This window comes from Balaenoptera physalus (assembly GCF_965194825.1).
Source record: "Balaenoptera physalus genome assembly, chromosome: 5".
In the NCBI taxonomy this organism is placed as follows: Eukaryota; Metazoa; Chordata; class Mammalia; order Artiodactyla; family Balaenopteridae; genus Balaenoptera; species Balaenoptera physalus.
This window is the reverse complement of record NC_138884.1, coordinates 86,192,618-86,209,533: the sequence shown is the minus strand read 5'-3', so window position 1 is coordinate 86,209,533 and position 16,916 is coordinate 86,192,618. Positions and strand designations below refer to the sequence as shown.

Below are 16,916 nucleotides of genomic sequence, written 5' to 3'. Positions count from 1 at the left end.
CTCACCCGCCCAGACAACAACCGACAGGGCGGGGAAGATGGGGGCCGTGACCAAGCCTCGGCAGAAAGACCGCCTGAAGCTTCCGGAACGCTGCAGCTGCTCCGGTCTTCGCTGCCGCCGCCGCTCTTGCCCTCTGCTTCCTCCCCTCCTCTGTTTTGATTCGACTGACCACGTCACTCTTAGCCACAAGACCCGGATCTGCCGGCTTCCGCGGGCGGCGGCGCAACAGATTGCAGCGGCCCGAGACCCCCCCAGCAGCCGGCCGGCCGAGCATGCGCGCGCCCTGCGCCTGCCCAGTAGGTCCGGGTAGGCGGGGCGGGCGCGAGCGTCATGCGGTTCGTGCGGGCGTGGAGCGCGGGGGTTGTAGTTCCTGGTGGGAGGGGTGGAGCCGAGCGCTCCGCTGTGGAGAGGGAAGGCCACGCGTCTGTTGAAGTGGCCAGTGTGTCCTCTGTGTCGTCTGTCGTGGACAACGTCCTCTGCAGTGTGTCTCCCTTTGCCTAAGCTGATGGCTTTCCTCGGCCGGAGTCTTTAGAATAGCGGGGGTAGCGGTAGATGTGGACGCAAGTTGATGTCTTTTGAGACACGTAGAGATTGTTTTCGATCACTCAGGCCCAGGTGAAAATTGGGGATCGGCATTTAGTCTTATATGTACAACAGTACGTCAGACGTGGCAGTTATTCCCCTGTACCCTCCCTAACAGTGCATCCAGAAAGCTGACTAAAAATCAGTTCAAGAGGAGTATTAAAGGCTGATCCAGAGATAGTGGGGAACTGGGAGGCAGTCAGCTCAAACCTTTGTTGCTTTGACCTTAGGGATTGAAATAAGGATAATACTTGTGGTGTAAGAGCCTCATTTCTTTGTAAACTAAGTTGGTGCTTTCTACTCTCCCATTCTAACCTTCTTAGTTTCCCCGCTAAACAACTGGGACCCAAGAGATTTCCCAATTTGGGAAAACTTAGGGCTACTCTGCTGTTTTCTTGGGTCCATGAATTGACAGACTTTAAAGAGGGACTAGTGGTAAGATGAAAGTGTGAGTTCCAAACAAACAAAGATTTCACGAGGGTGCCTATTTGCCTATCCTGCAGGAGAGGTGAAGGTTAGCTGTAAGAAACTGTCTTCCTTACTCTGAGTTGACCTTTTCACCTAACCTGGACTTCTACCTCAGTATTTGGTTAATCACCTCAACTAGCTGAATCACCTTCAGCAAATTAGTATCATCTGCAAGAGCTTTTTTAAAAAATTTTAATAGTACACTTTATTTAAGCTAATTATCCAAAATATTAGTTTCAACATATAATCAATATAAAAATTATTAATGAGATACTAGTGTTTACCTCATACTAAATCTTCAAAATTGGGTGTGTATTTTACACTTAGGGCAAGGCTCAATTCAGACTTTCAATATTGCAAGTGCTGGGTGTGGCTAGTGGCCACCGTATGAGACAAAACAGCTCTAGAGCATATGAGCTAACAGGCATCCAGGAGGGGACCTGGGACTAAGCTGGAGGCAAGACCCGAGGACAATCTTTTGGGGATGCCTGGCTGCTTATTTTGCCAAGTCTCCTTGTGCCCTGAGTTCTTTTAGAATAACCTACGTGGGAATAATGGCTGTGCCTTTAAAATAAAATATTCATAAAATGCCACGTGGACTTAGAAAATCCTGTTCTAGATAAAGGTAGGTAAACAAAGAGAAGAGCTTTTTAATTAAAGCAGGTAAAATTTTCTAGAAAATGAAAATTTCTGGTAAGACTCAAAGTGTTTCCTAGTTAATTAACAGATTACAAGTAGATAGAAGTCCAGCTACTTGGCTGTTACTCTGCACTCTTGAACAATGTTTACTCAAATTCAGAGTTTGAAGTGGAATCTAGTGCCCAGTGAAGTTCATAGGCTGACCTTGTAACAGAGGGTCTTTAATCTGTGGAACCTTAATTGTGGAACAGAAAGTCTCAAATACTTGGGTGCACCCATGCGCACATATGTGTTTGAAAACACAGCTGTGTATAAAAGAACAGTATGCTGCAAAATTGGACTGGTACACAGTATTGGAAAATTATCAGTATTTGCTTTATAAAGTAAATTACAGGAAAATCAAGATGTTAGGATCTTTGGTAGCTAGCTTCCAAGATAACCCCCAATGATTCTCCACTCTGGAAATATATACTCCTCCAGCCCTTTGAATGAAGGCTACTCTGACCTGTAGAATACAGCTGAAGGTGTGTGACTTCTGAGGCTAGGTCATAAAGGCACTGATTGCAGCTTTCCACCTCATTCTCTTGGATTGCTTGCTCTGGAGGAAGCTAGGCTCCACGAAACTCCACTCAAGCAGACCTGTGTATGAAGAGACCCATGTGGAGAGGAACAAAAGCCTCCACCAACAGCTTCACCACTTTATCCCCATGTGAGTGAACTACCTTGATTGGGCTCATCCTGCAACCCCAATCAAGCATTCGATGACTCCTTGCCCAACATCTGCTTGCAATCTCATGAGAGATAGAAAGGCCCAGCTCTGACACGCAGACAGTGATACAGGATCATATGTGGGTTTTTGCCCTGGTCTAAGTTCAACCTTTCAAAACTTTAAACAATGGAAGAATGAAAAAGTATGTGTGTAATTCTCTATATAAAGTAATTTAGAAAATAACGTAGAATTCCCACCATAGTACCTGGAACATAGTAGATAGTGAATATTTGTTGAATGGACACATAAAATTAAAAGACAGAAACCGGGCTTCCCTGGTGGCGCAGTGGTTGAGAATCTGCCTGCCAATGCAGGGGACACGGGTTCGAGCCCTGGTCTGGGAAGATCCCACATGCCGCGGAGCAGCTAGGCCCGTGAGCCACAATTACTGAGCCCGTGCATGTGGAGCCTGTGCTCCGCAACAAGAGAGGCCGCGATAGTGAGAGGCCCGCGCACCGTGATGAAGAGTGGCCCCCACTTGCTGCAACTAGAGAAAGCCCTTGCACAGAAACGAAGACCCAACACAGCCATAAAAAAAAAAAAAAAAAAAAAGACAGAAACCAACTGGGAAATATTTGGAATAAATATTGATAGATAAAGGAGTAATATAATGTATGAAGGACTCATACAAATCAATAAGAAAGCTATTAATGCCTCTAATACATGTATGAGTAAAGAGTATGGGTTGATGGTTTACACACAAAAAGGAGATACTAATGACTAATAGGTATTTGAAAATCTTCAATCTCAGTAGTAATCAAAAATGCAAATTAAGATTTCCTTTTTTAACTACTACTTTAGGGAGTTTTGTTTTTTTTTTTTAGCAGAGAGGGAGATATTTTTAAAGAGGAATATCTAATATTGGTACCGTTAGCACTGCTGTAGAAATGTAAGTTGGCAGGTAATCAATTTGGCAATATATACCAAGTTCCATAAAAATATCACATCTGTTGACCGATTTTCATTACTAGGAACTTAATGAAATAATTTAAAAGAGTAACATTGTAGAGATATGAATTGCATTTATATGATGGGAGAAAAATAGGGAAATAACCTATGTAAACAATGGTAATGGAAAGGCTAAATGTTGCATTGTATGTTAGGATCTAAAAAACTCGAGAATAGAAATAATTTTAAGTGACTGTAAGGAAGTTAATCACATTTTATGATGGAGGAAAAAAATCTAGAAATAATCTAAATATACAATGGATGGAATGGATGAATATGTTAAGCTATGTTTTAGGCATTAACAAACTTGAAGGTATCTTCCCTTTCTGAACCAGACCCTACTTTGATTCTTGCTTTAGAAGAAGAAAGTGTTTATAATATAAATATATATGTTTTATATATTCATAAAAGCATTCTGGAAGATATTCTTATAACTATTGGCATTGGTTACTCTGGGGATGGGGTGAGAGGCTTCCTTATGATTGTTTACCCTTTGTATGATTTGAATTTTTTCATATCAATGCATTATTTTTACAATTCAAAATATCATTAATAATTTTTTTTAACTTAAAAAAATTGTGGTTGTATTAGTCTGCTCAGGCTGCCATAACAGAATAGCACAGACTGGATGTCTTAAACAACAGATATTTAGGGGCTTCCCTGGTGGTGCAGTGGTTAAGAATCTGCCTGCCAATGCAGGGGACACAGGTTCAAGCCCTGGTCTGGGAAGATCCCACCTGCTGCGGAACAGCTAAGCCCGTGCGCCACAGCTACTGAGCCTGAGCTCTAGAGCCCACGAGCCACAACTACTGAGCCCACGTGCCACAACTACTGAAGTACGTGCGCCTAGAACCCGTGCTCCGCAACAAGAGAAGCCACCACAATGAGAAGCCCACGCACTGCAACAAAGAGTAGCCCCCGCTTGCCGCAACTAGAGAAAGCCTGCACGCAGCAACAAAGACCCAACACAGCCAAAAATAAAAAAATAAGTAAATTTATTAAAAAAAAAACATATTTATTTTCTTGAAGTTCTGGAGGCAGGAAATCCCCAAGATCAAGGTGCCGGCAGGGTTGATTTTTGGTGAGACCTCTCCTCCTGGCTTGCAGATGACCACCATCTCACTTTGTCCTCACATGGCCTTTCCTCCGTGCAAAGGCACTCCTGGTTTCTCTTTCTCTTATAAGGACACTATTCCTACTGGATTAGGGCTTACCCTTATGACCTCATTTAATCTTACTCACGCCCTTAAAGTCCCTATCTCCAAGTAGTCACAGTGGGGGTTAGGGCTTCAACATATGAACTTGGGTGGACACAAGTCAGTCCATTAACTGGTTAAATATATATAACATAAAATTTACCATCTTAACCATTTTTAAGTGTACAGTTCTGTGGCTTTAAATACATTCATCTTGTTGTGCAACTATCACCAACATCTATCTCCAGAACATTTTCATCTTTACCAATTAAAACTCTGTGCCTATTATACTGTAACTCCCTAATCTCCCTTCCTCCTAGTCCCTGGAAACCACCATTCTACTTACTGTCTCTGTAAATTTGACTACTTTTGGTACTTCATATAAGGGGACTTGTACAATATTTATCCTTTTATGACTGACTTATTTCACTTAGCATAATTTAAGGTCATCCATGTTACATATATGTATACACACACGCACACACCATATTTTGTTTATTCATTCATCCGTTGATTAAAACTTGGCTTGCTTCCACCTTTTGGCTACTGTGTATAACACTATTATGAACATGGCTGTACAAATATCTGTTCAAGCCCCTGGTTTCAATTCTTTTGGGTATATAACCAGAAGGGAAATTATTGGATCATATGGTTATTCTGTATTTAATTTTTTGAGGAATAATCATACTGTTTCACAGTGGCTGCACCATTTTACATTTCCACCAGCAGTGCATGAGGGTTCCAATTTCTCCACATCCTCACCAACACTTGTTACTTTCTGTTTTTGTTTTTTAATATTAGCCATCCTAATGGGTGTGAGTTGGTTTTTCATTGTGGTTTTGATTTGTATTTCCTGATAATTAGTATGTTTTCATGTGCTAATTGTCAATTTGTATACCTTCTTCAGAGAACGATCTATTCAAGTCCTTTGCCCATTTTTTCTTTCTTTTTTTTTTTTTGGCTGCACTGGGTCTTTGCTGCTGTGCGCGGGCTTTCTCTAGTTGTGGCGAGCAGGGTCTACTCTTCATTGTGGTGCGCTGGCTTCTCATTGCAGTGGCTTCTCTTGTTGCGGAGCACGGTCTCTAGGCACGCGGGCTCAGTAGTTGCAGCACGCAGGCTCAGTAGTTGTGGTGCGTGGGCTCAGTAGTTGCGGCGTGCGGGCTCCAGGGCACGCGGGCTTTAGTAGTTGTGGCACGTAGACTCAGTAGTTGTGGCTCGCGGGCTCTAGAGCACAGGCTCAGTAGTTGTGGCACACGGGTTTAGTTGTTCCACAGCATGTGACATCTTCCTGGACCAGGGATTGAACCCATGTCTCTTGCATTGGCAGGAGGATTCTTAACCACTGTGCCACCAGGGAAGTCCCTTTTGCCCATTTTTTAATTGGTTGGTTTTTTTTGTTGTTGTTAAGTTGTACAAGTTCTTTATGTATTCTGGATATTAATCCCTTATCAGATACATGATTTGCAAATATTTTCTCTCATTCTGTGAGCTGCCTTTTCACTCTGTTGATAATGTCCACAAAAGTTTTTAATTTCAATGAAGTTCAATTTATCTTTTATTTTGATGAAGTCCAATTTAATTTATTTTTTCTTTTGTTGCGTGTGTTTTTGGTATCATCTCCAAGAAATTATTGCCAAATCCAAAGCCATGAAGCTTTTCCCCTGTTTTCTTCTAAGATTTTTATAGTTTTAGCTATTACATTAGGTCTTTAATCAATTTTCAGCTAATTTTTATATATGGTGTAAGGTAAGGGTCCAACCTCATTCTTTTGCATTTGGATATTCATTTTTCCCAACATTTGTTAAAAAAGACTATTCTTTCCCCATTGAGTGATCTTGGTACCCTTGTCAAAAATCATTTTATTATATATGTGAGTGTTTTTTTCCTAAGTTCTCTATTCTATTACATTTGTGTTTATATATATCCATCTTTATGCCAGCACCACATTATTTTGATTACCATGGCTCTATAGTAAGTTTTGAAATCAGGAAATGTGAGATTTTCAACTTTGTTCTTTTTATTTTTAAGATTGGTTTGGCTATTCAGGGCCTCTTGTGATTCCATCTGAATTTTAGGATAAATTTTTCTATTTCTGCAAAAAAAATGTCACTGGGATTTTGATAGGAATTGCATTGATCTATAGTATCATTGGGTAGTATCAATATCTTAGTAATATAAAATCTTCCAATCTGTGAACACAGAATGTCTTTCCATTTATTTGTATATTTAATTTCTTTCAGCAATGTTTTCTAGTTTTCAGTGTATTAGTTTTTCACCTCCTTGGTTAAGTTTATTCCTAAATATTTTATTCTTTTTGATGCTATTATAAATGAAATTTTTTAAATAAAGATTTCTACTTTTCATCTCTCAAATTTGCTTCAAATACTCTTACAGTTCACTATCTTCTTTTTCATTTTATTCATTATAATTTTAATGTACTAAGATTAAATTTTAAAAATTTAGTCAATTGTTTCCTATTTTCCTTTGAGATTCTTGTTTGTTTGTTTTTTACTTCTGAGCTCGAAGATTATCTTCATTTCAGTAGGTATTTGTTGAATACCTACTGTGTGTTGGGCACTAGGGGCACATTTATGAATATGAAAATCCTGAGGCCTACAAAGAACATTCAGATCCAAACATTTAATAAATATTTAGTTCAAATGTCTTCTAACTTCTCAAGTATTTATTATATTTAAACTCAATTTATTTGGAATTAATTTTGGTTAAAAATGCTACTCCAGTAAAGTTAATGAGGCAGTTCAAATTCACAGTAGAGCTGTTTTATTATTCGGTGTAAAACCTTCACTGTTGAAGGTAGTTATACAACTTAAATTCAGTAGAAATAGATCTTGAGAAAGTATGTTCACTTTTATAGTCATAGGAATAAATCAAATTACTCCTATATTTTGAAAAGTTTGACATTTCATTACTATCTTACTATTTCCTGAAGATAGAGAACATGAGTTGTATTTTCATAATTTAAAACTTCAAAGGCAAACAAGACCTTATATATTCATTTTTTGCTATATAGTAATTGATATATTGACAATATCCTATGTACCAATTTTTAAGAAAGTAATAGAATGATTTTTCAAGATCTTGTGTAATAAAAAATTGAAGAAGGAGGCCTACTGAAGGAAAATAAGGAAGACTTCAGAAATGTTATGGGAAGAAAGAAAGACATTTAGGATGAAATAAATAAAAGGCAAACTATTTGTGCTCTGACCTTGGGGATAATGTTTAATAATAAGTGTGGAGAAGCAGATGTGATAGCTTCAGTATTGTTGCCAACTGCGCTTCAACATTTCTTCTTTTTAGAAATATTACTTATTTCATCCTCTGGAGCATGTTAAACACACACCCACCCACACACACACACACACACACAAACAGATAATTGAGTTCTGGAATTCATTAAGCTATGTCTATTTTTTTTTTTTTTTAATTTTATTTATTTATTTATTTTTGGCTGTGTTGGGTCTTCACTGCTGCATGCGGGCTTTCTCCAGTTGCTGCGAGCTGGGGCTACTCTTCGTGGTGGTGTGCGGGATTCTCATTGTGGTGGCTTCTCTTGTTGCGGAGCACAGGCTCTAGGTGCACGGGCTTCAGTAGTTGTGGCTCGTGGGCTCTAGAGCGCAGGCTCAGTAGTGGCACACGGGCTTAGTTGCTCCGCGGCATGTGGGATCTTCCCGGACCAGGGCTCGAACCCGTGTCCCCTGCATTGGCAGGCGGACTCTTAACCACTGTGCCACCAGGGAAGTCCCAAGCTATGTCTATTTTTATTCCCCAATCTCCATCTAATCCGTCACAAAGGTATTTCAGTCTTTTTCTCTAAAGTTTAAAAGGATATCACCTTCTGCTATCAGGATATTTTTTCTTCTAATGTGATATTTAGGATTGTAAATCTTGAAGGACCCCCAAGTATTACAGGAGGGTTTTAAATGCCTCTTCCTAACCATTATATTATCTTTTTATGTGATTAAATCCACAGACTTTTAGCTTCAGCCACAATCCAAATGGCATACTAGCAAAGGTTGTAAGAGTTAAAAAGAGGAGGAAATAGGACTTTCCTGGTGGTCTAGTGGCTAAGGCTCCATGCTCCCAATGCAGGGGGCCCAGGTTCAATCCCTGATCAGGGGACTAGATCCCACATGCTGCAACGGAAGATCCCGCATGCCGCAACTAAGACCCAGTGCAGCCAAATAAATAAATAAACATTAAAAAAAAAAAAAGAGGAAATAGAATCATGGAGGGGTCAAGAAGTCCAGGAATTCCACAGGGCCTTGTGCTTTTTCTTATATTGTAACAAAGATAAATAAAGGTAGATATGCAGACAGTACAAAAATCCTGAAATGGATTCCAAATGCAATTGTTAAAAATAATCTAAATGCCAAATTAATGGGAGAATAAAATTGATGAAAAGATGTTCTTTCCTGAGACAGGCTTTAATCTATGATCAGCTCTGACTAGAATTCTTTTGGATCTGGAAAGGAGGCTATGCACCTTGAGGAGGAAAGGTAATTGGAAAGTAAACTAGGATATCAGGGGTGCTCTGGAAGGTTCCAATGTAATCTCTGGATAGGGTTGTGGATCAGTGACAGTCCAGACACTTAATTAAATGGCACAATATATGTGAAAATGCTTTGTAAACAGTAATGAACTAGACTATTAAAAAACCAACCAGTACTGAAACTTGTGAAATTTGTCTTATGCACATATTTGCAAGTCACTACCAGAAATGATTCACTTATGCTGCTAATTATATGAAACAGCATTGGAAAGGAGTCCAACTCATATCATTGTCTATGTCAGGGATTTTTTTCATTTTGAGTGAAATTAGATCCTGTTTTTGAGCCCAAAGCTAAGAATACACAATGCTACCTATTCTATGTTTGAAGAACCATCAGCTTTTGGAGTCTATCCCTTCCCCACTGGGCCCAGTGAGAGGTACCAGTTAAGAAAATCATCACTACCTGCACCACTATCCCCTCCCTCATATAAGGGGAAGACAGAACAAGTGAAGGTTGCCTTTTGGGGGGGAATGCAGTATTCTAAAGAGAGGTTATTCTCTCTCCTTACATGGTGAAAGAGGGTAGAGATTTTTCCCCTTCTCTAAGACTGGGGAGGGAGTTACCAAAAGAATCACTAATAAAGTAGGGGTGCTTGAACCCTCTGAACCATTATCAGCTTCAATGAGTTGAGATTGGTGATAGCCTGTGGACTAAAAATTGCCAAACCATTGTCCTGGTGCTGCTAGGGAATAGAAAAAGAGACATGAGAGAGTAGGGAAAGCTGAGAGAGGAAGGTGTCAGAACGGTGGGGCACTCTTTATTTCTACTGTTTGGAATGGTAAAAAGATTCCCAAGAGTCAAGTGGTACTGCATGGTATAGCATGGTCCCAGACAATGGTCCATTACCACATATATGCACAAATGCATATGCAATGCGTACCCATACCAGTCTTATATTACCCAGTTCAAGCAGCCAAAGAGACTTCTGGGGTTTCTAAATCCCAATTCCAAATTCTGGGGAGAGAAAAGCCAATTGGCCTAGCTTAGTTTACTCCTGGGGGCTGGGGGCTGAAAAGGGAATATCACATGTGAGCAAACTCTTGGAGGAAGAGGCACAGACAAGCTAATTTAAAGCAGAGAAAGGGTGGAAAGGAAATGAGAGACAACATAGCACAGTTATCTACAACCAATATTTTGATAAAACCGAAATCATGAACATGACCCATTGTAAAAAGAAAACATGTTCCAATTTTGAGTTAAAAATCTCAAGGAGAAAAAGAGAAAGTACCAACTTGGAATAACTGTAGCTTTAGTTAATCATTACGTAACTGACTTCCAGGCAAATGTTTCTTGGACCAGGAAGCAGGTTCACAGTCCACAAATAGTCATCACAGTCAGCAATGATAACAAACACCTATTGAGTGCTTATAGAAGGACAGGTCTTGCTGTTGCAGTCTTGGTTCAGTTCAATTAAATGGAGCGCCTTCTATGAGCAAATCATTGTGTGGAGTTCTGTGCTGGTGCTGGGACAACTGGGAATCCACGTTAAAAACCTTAAGTATACAACTTGAATTTTTACATATGTAAATACTCATGTAACCGCCACCCAGGTCAAGATATAAAAGATATAAAGATTCCAGAGCTTCCCTGGTGGCGCAGTGGTTAAGAATCCGCCTGCCAATGCAGGGGACACGGGTTCGGGAAGATCCCACATGCCGCGGAGCTACTAAGCTGGTGCACCACAACTACTGAGCCCATGCACCTCAACTACTGAAGCCCGCGCACCTAGAGCCCGTGCCCCGCAACAAGAGAAGCCACCGCAATGAGAAGCCCGCGCACCGCAACGAGAGTAGCCCCCGCTCGCTGCAATAGAGAAAGCCCGTGTGCAGCAACAAAGACCCAACGCAGACAAAAGAAAAAAAAAAAAAAAAGGTGCCCCTCTTGAAGGAAGTTTGATACACTAAAGGCTAAATTTTACAAAAGTATTAAAGGAAATAACGATTATTTACACTGCAAAGAGTTTTTAATTTGTCAAATAATTCTCTGTATAAGCATTATTATACATAAGTGTCCCAAACTGGAAACTATCCACTTGTTCTTCAATAGATAAATGGATAAATAAACTGTAGTTCATCCACACAATGGAATACTACTGAACAATAAACAGGAATGGATTACTGATACATACAACAACATGGATGAATCTCAAATGCATTATGCTAAGTGAAAGTACCCAATATCAAAAGATTACATGCTGTATGTTTCCATTTTATATGACATTCTGAAAAAAGCTAAAATATAGGAACAGATATAATGCACACAGGTCAGTGGTAGGCAAGACTAGGTGTGGAAAATGATGTAAATACAAAGGGGCAGCGAGAGGGAATTCATTCAGGTGCTCAACTGTTTTCTAGACTGTCTGTGGTGGTAGTTACAAGAATTTATGAGTGTATAAAATCTCCTAGAAATGTACCCACACACTCACACATACACACGATTTTGTATGTAAATTTTTTAATTCAAAAGAAAAAAAAAGAATTCTCTGCATAAAGAACTTCCTTGATGCTTAAAAATGTTACTTCGTTTATCCATGTTTAGCTTACTGCAAGTTTTCATAAATAAGTCTGCTGTATGAAGTGAGGTTCACTAAAACTATACCAATTTTCACCAAGAAGTTTTTATCTCTGTGCAAAAGACCAAGGATTTCTTTTTTTTTTTTTTTTTACAATCTTAGTGAGACAAAATTAACTTATAAGAAACTGCACATGTTTAAAGAGTACAATTTGATGAGAATTAACATATGTATACATCCATCAAACTATCGCCACAACCAAGGAAACTAATTTATGTAGAACACCCAAGTGTTGATTTTGTAATCCCTCCTTCCTCTTCATCCGAGTCTCTCCCCCCCAGGCAATCACTGATCTTAGTTTCTGTAACTACAGATTATTTTGCATTTTCTAGACTTTTATATATTATAAATGGATTCATACAATATGTACTCCTTTTTTTGTCTGGCTTCGTTCACCCAGCATACTTATCTCTGTTGTTTCATGTATCAATAGTTCATTCCTTTTTATTGCTGTAGCATTCCATTGTATGGATATACCAGGATTTTCTTATCCATGCACCTTTGGGTTTCCAGTTTTGGCTATTATACTAGGAACATTTGTGTATAAGCCCTTGTATGAATATATACTTTCATGTTTCTTGAGTAAACACCTAGAATTGGAATGGTTGGGTCATATGGAAGGTGTATATTTAACTTTTAAGAAACTGCCAGACTTCCAAAGTATCATTTTACATTCCTACAGCAGTGTGTAAGGGTTAATTCCTCTATATCCTTACCAATAATTGTCATGGTCAGTCTTTTTAGTTTTAGGCATTCTAATAGGTGTGGAGTGTTATCTCATTGTGGTATTAACTTGCACTTCCCTAATAGCTAATGATGTTGAGCACCTTTTCATGGGCTCATTGCCATCTATATATCCTCTTTGGTAAAGTAAGTCTAAATATGTTAATGAAGCAGCTTTCAGGAGATACAAACATGAAGTTGAAACTTTCAAGTGTTTACTATTTCCTCTAAGAGCTCCTTTTTAATAGTTTAATAGCTTTATTGAGATATAATTCACACACCATAAAATTCACCCTTTTAAAGTGTACAATTTAGTTGTTTTTAGTATATTCATAGATTTGTGCAACTATCTACGTTCAAAACATTTTCATCACTCCAAAAATAACCCCCATAATCATTAAGAATCACTTCCCATTTACCTCCTCCTTCCATCCCCTGGCAACCACTAATATGCTTTCTATTTCTGTGGATTTGCCTATTCTGATGTAGCAGGAGAATTGCTGGGGCATATGGTAGCTCTAAATTCAACATTCTAAGTAACAATCAAACTGTTTTCCAAAGTGGCTATACCATTTTACATCTCACCGGCAATGTATGAGAGTTCCAATTTCTCTGCATTCTCACTGACACTTGTTACTGTCTTTTTTTTTTTTTAATTTTAACACCCTTATTGCATATGAAGAGGTATCTCAATGTGGTTTTGATTTGCATTTCCCTAATGACTAATTATGTGGGACATCTTTACATGTGCTTAGTGGCCATTTGTATATTTTCTTTGGAGAAATATTCATATCTTTCACCCACTTCTTAATCAAATTGTCTTTTTATTGTTGAGTTGTAAGAGTTCTTTATATATTCTGGATAAAATATCCCTTATCCGGTATATGATTTGCAAATATTTTCTCTTCAGTGGGGTTGTGTTTTTACTTTCTTGATAGTGCCCTTTGGAGCACAAAGGTTTTTAATTTTGATGAAATCCAGTTTAATCTGAGGTCATGATGATTTGCCACTATATATTTTTTTAATATTTATTTTATTTATTTATTTATTTGGTTGCCCTGGGTCTTAGTTGCGATGGGTGGGCTCCTTAGTTGCGGCAGGTGGGCTCCTTAGTTGTGGCATGCAAACTCTTAATTGTGGCATGCATGTGGGATCTAGTTCCCTGACCAGGGATCGAACCTGCACCCCCTGCATTGGGAGTGCGGAGTCTTAACCACTGCACCACCAGGGAAGTCCCTGCCCCTGTATTTTTTCTATGAGTTTTATAGCTTTAGCTCTTATACTTAGGTTTATGATCCATTTGAATTAATTTTTATATGGTATGAGTTAGGGATCCTAGTTAATTCTTTTGCATGTGGAGACCCAGCTGTCCTAGTACCATTTGTTGAAAAGACTATTTCGCCCCATCTTTTTAATAATTGTAAAAGTTTTAGTTTGCTTTGACTTCTGAAAGATCTCCAAGATATAAACTGTATTTGCTTTTTGAAAAATAATGATTCCTGGTACAATAATAGATAGCTTGTATTATTCTTAGGGACAAAAAAAAATTGTAACTATTTACAAATATAACTTTTAGTACTAGTTAATGCTTTCCCATGTTATTTAGTCCTATAATTACCTTTATAAGCACACTATTTTTTAAAGTGCAAAGATATTGATAGAGAACCTTTTACTGATATCCAATAATGACTTTATTAGAATTAGAGCATGGATTCTCCAACTAGCTTCAAAGTTCACATTTTTAAACACAGTTTATATAATATGGGACTTTGGCACAGTGGTTAAGAATCCATCTGCCAATGCAGGGGACACAGGTTCGAACCCTGGTCTGGGAAGATCCCACATGCCACGGACCAACTAAGCCCATGCGCCACAACTACTGAGCCTGCCCTCTAGAGCCTGTGAGCCATAACTACTGAGCCTGCGAGCCGCAACTACGGAAGCCTGCGTGCCTAGAGCCGGTACTCTGCAACAAGAGAAACCACCACAATGAGAAGCCCGCGCACCGCAAGGAAGAGTAGCCCCCACTCGCTGCAAATAGAGAAAGCCTGCGTGCAGCAACGAAGACCCAGCACAGCAAGATAAAGTAATTAATTAATTAAATTAAAAAATTTATATAACCGAACAGAAAACATTTGCGGCAGGTTTATACAGTGGTAACTTATTCAAGTGGAGCTATAATTCCCAGAAATTCCCTCCCCTACATACTTACAGGTTAGCCTGGACAATAAAAGACGTTTTGTGCAAGATTTAAGAAGGCAGCAGTAAAACAGCAGCTATTTTTTTAAAAAAAAGCTTTTTTGAGACATAATTCTCATACCATACAACTCACCATTGTCGTCATCTTTTTACACTCAGAGGGTCAGTGCAGAGGATCAGGTACTGTTGTAACTCACACAGGTTGTCACTGATTTTTTGACTCACTTTGGAGATGTGCGGCAGCAGCTGGGTCCACAGCAATCCATCTCCTGCTGGATCTCCTTCTTCAGTTTCTCCAACTCTACTCCTGGGTCAACTGTACATTTAGCTTCATAATGAAGGACACTAGCTTCTATTGCAGGTCATCTGAATCACTAAGGTTAGAGGCTTAGAGGTGGTAAGGGACCAAGGCAGGTTCCAGCTTGTCTTTGTTCTTCCCCACTTCATGTCCATCTTTCCTTCTTGACTTCCTGCCATGCTAGCATCAGGTCCGGCACCAGACCTAGAAGCAAAAGCCATACATAAACTATCTAACCAGTTTCCACAATTGTGTAAGGTCAAATCTCTATAAAAAATACTATATTATTCCCAGTGGTACTACTTCTCTGATCAAATCCTATTACAGCTTTACATACTCGCAGTCTCTGAGAATCCTTCCCATCAATAAGAAATCCAAAGGTATAATTAATGGAGTCAAGTGGCCTATGCAACCTCCACCCCTAATTTAAAAATGTTTGTCTATAGGGTATTTTATCCAGCCACTGATTTATGAGCTCTTGTTTCTTACAGTATTCAGCTCAAGATGATAATTTGGTATATCAGTTGAACACCAAGATTATATAAAATGGCTTGGGAGTAAAGAATAAACTTTTAGATCCATTGAATATATGTGCACAATGTACAATACTGGTTAGGCTTGCTAATCAACCCCTTAGGGTGATAGAATTAATTTAAGGGATATGGCACGCTACTGTAAAAGGAATGAAAATTAAAATATGGTTAAAATTTAGAATGTATGGGACTTCCCTGGTGGTCCAGTGGTTAAGACCCTGTGCTCCCAATGCAGGGGGCACGGGTTCGATCCCTGGTTAGGGAACTAAGATCCCGCATGCCATGCGGTGTGGTGGCCAAAAAAAAAAAAAAAAGAAATTTAGAATGTATGATTTTTTTAATTTATGTGAAAATATCGCCTCTACCTGAATGTATAATTGGTATAGGTATGTTTGAATGGAAATTTCTCCTCTATTAGGTAAAATTTAAAAAGGAATGATACATTCATCGACCTTTTGGCCAACACTAGTTGAAGGTGCAAAATGGGAGCCTTTAGAGTAACCTAAGCCTGGCTTTGCCTGATGCTGTTGTGGAATTGGACCCCTCACTTCAACCAATTTTTCAAGGATATTAGGCAATTTGCCTGGTTCGCAGATAGATGTTCCAGAATTGAAGGTCATGGCTCAGTAAGGAAAGCTGTGGTTTGGTGTCCAGCAGATAGTAAAATTCTCATGAGGGAAGATAAGAACAACTTGGTCCAGGGAGCTTAATTATAGGATGTATTCCTGGCAGTGATAGAAGAATTAGATACAAGTAAATGTCCTACTTTTTGAGTGTATACTGACTCTTGACCAATGGATATGCAATTTGGTCTGGCAAGTGGGCCATAGATAACTAGATGATAAAAGGGGTACTGCTCTTTGGAAATCTTTATGTAAATTCTAAGAGCAAACCAAAGTGGGACATGTGAATGCTCAGCAAAGAAGCCTTATGCAAGGAATCAACAAGTTGATGACTTAGCTTGACCACTTGAAGTGGCAACCTGGGTCCATGAAATGAGTTGACATGGGGGAATTCAAACCATGCATCAATGGACCAAATGACAAATATACCAGTGGCCCTTACTGAAGCTTAAACCATTAATAATAATTATTCTGTTTGCCATCAGAAAAGCAGTGTTTGCAATTAGCCCTGGGAAGTATTCCCAAGGGAGAATGCCCAGTTCATAGCTGGCAAGTAGGTAATATTGATCCTTTATCTATTGCCCTAGGGGAACTTAGATGGCTATTGACAGAACTTGATTCATATTCTGGGTTTGGCTTTGCATACCCAGTGACTGAAGCCAATGTTTTTAATACTATCAAAAAGTTAGAATAGGGCTTCCCTGGTGGTCCAGTGGTTAAGACTCTGCACTTCTACTGCAGGCGGCATGGGTTCAACCTCTGGTCAGAGAAGTTCCACATGCCACGTGGTGCAGC

The 16,916-nt window shown here is 39.2% G+C and overlaps 1 protein-coding gene and 1 pseudogene across 3 annotated transcripts in view; one reads left to right on the top strand and one right to left on the bottom strand.

Annotated features, from left to right (window-relative positions):
- Positions 1–291, bottom strand: part of SMIM14 (small integral membrane protein 14) — a 63,806-nt gene extending 63,515 nt beyond the window's left edge. The window contains exon 1 of one of the 2 annotated variants that reach the window (XR_014264411.1): positions 6–291. The gene's annotated coding sequence lies outside the window, so the exon portion shown is untranslated. The remainder of the gene's footprint in view (positions 1–5) is intronic. The other variant, XM_082464322.1, reaches the window with a different exon arrangement.
- The window catches only part of LOC309661983 (proline-rich protein 11 pseudogene), a 367,415-nt pseudogene that overhangs the window by 100,010 nt on the left and 250,489 nt on the right, over positions 1–16,916 (top strand). The gene's annotated exons all lie outside the window — the stretch shown is intronic.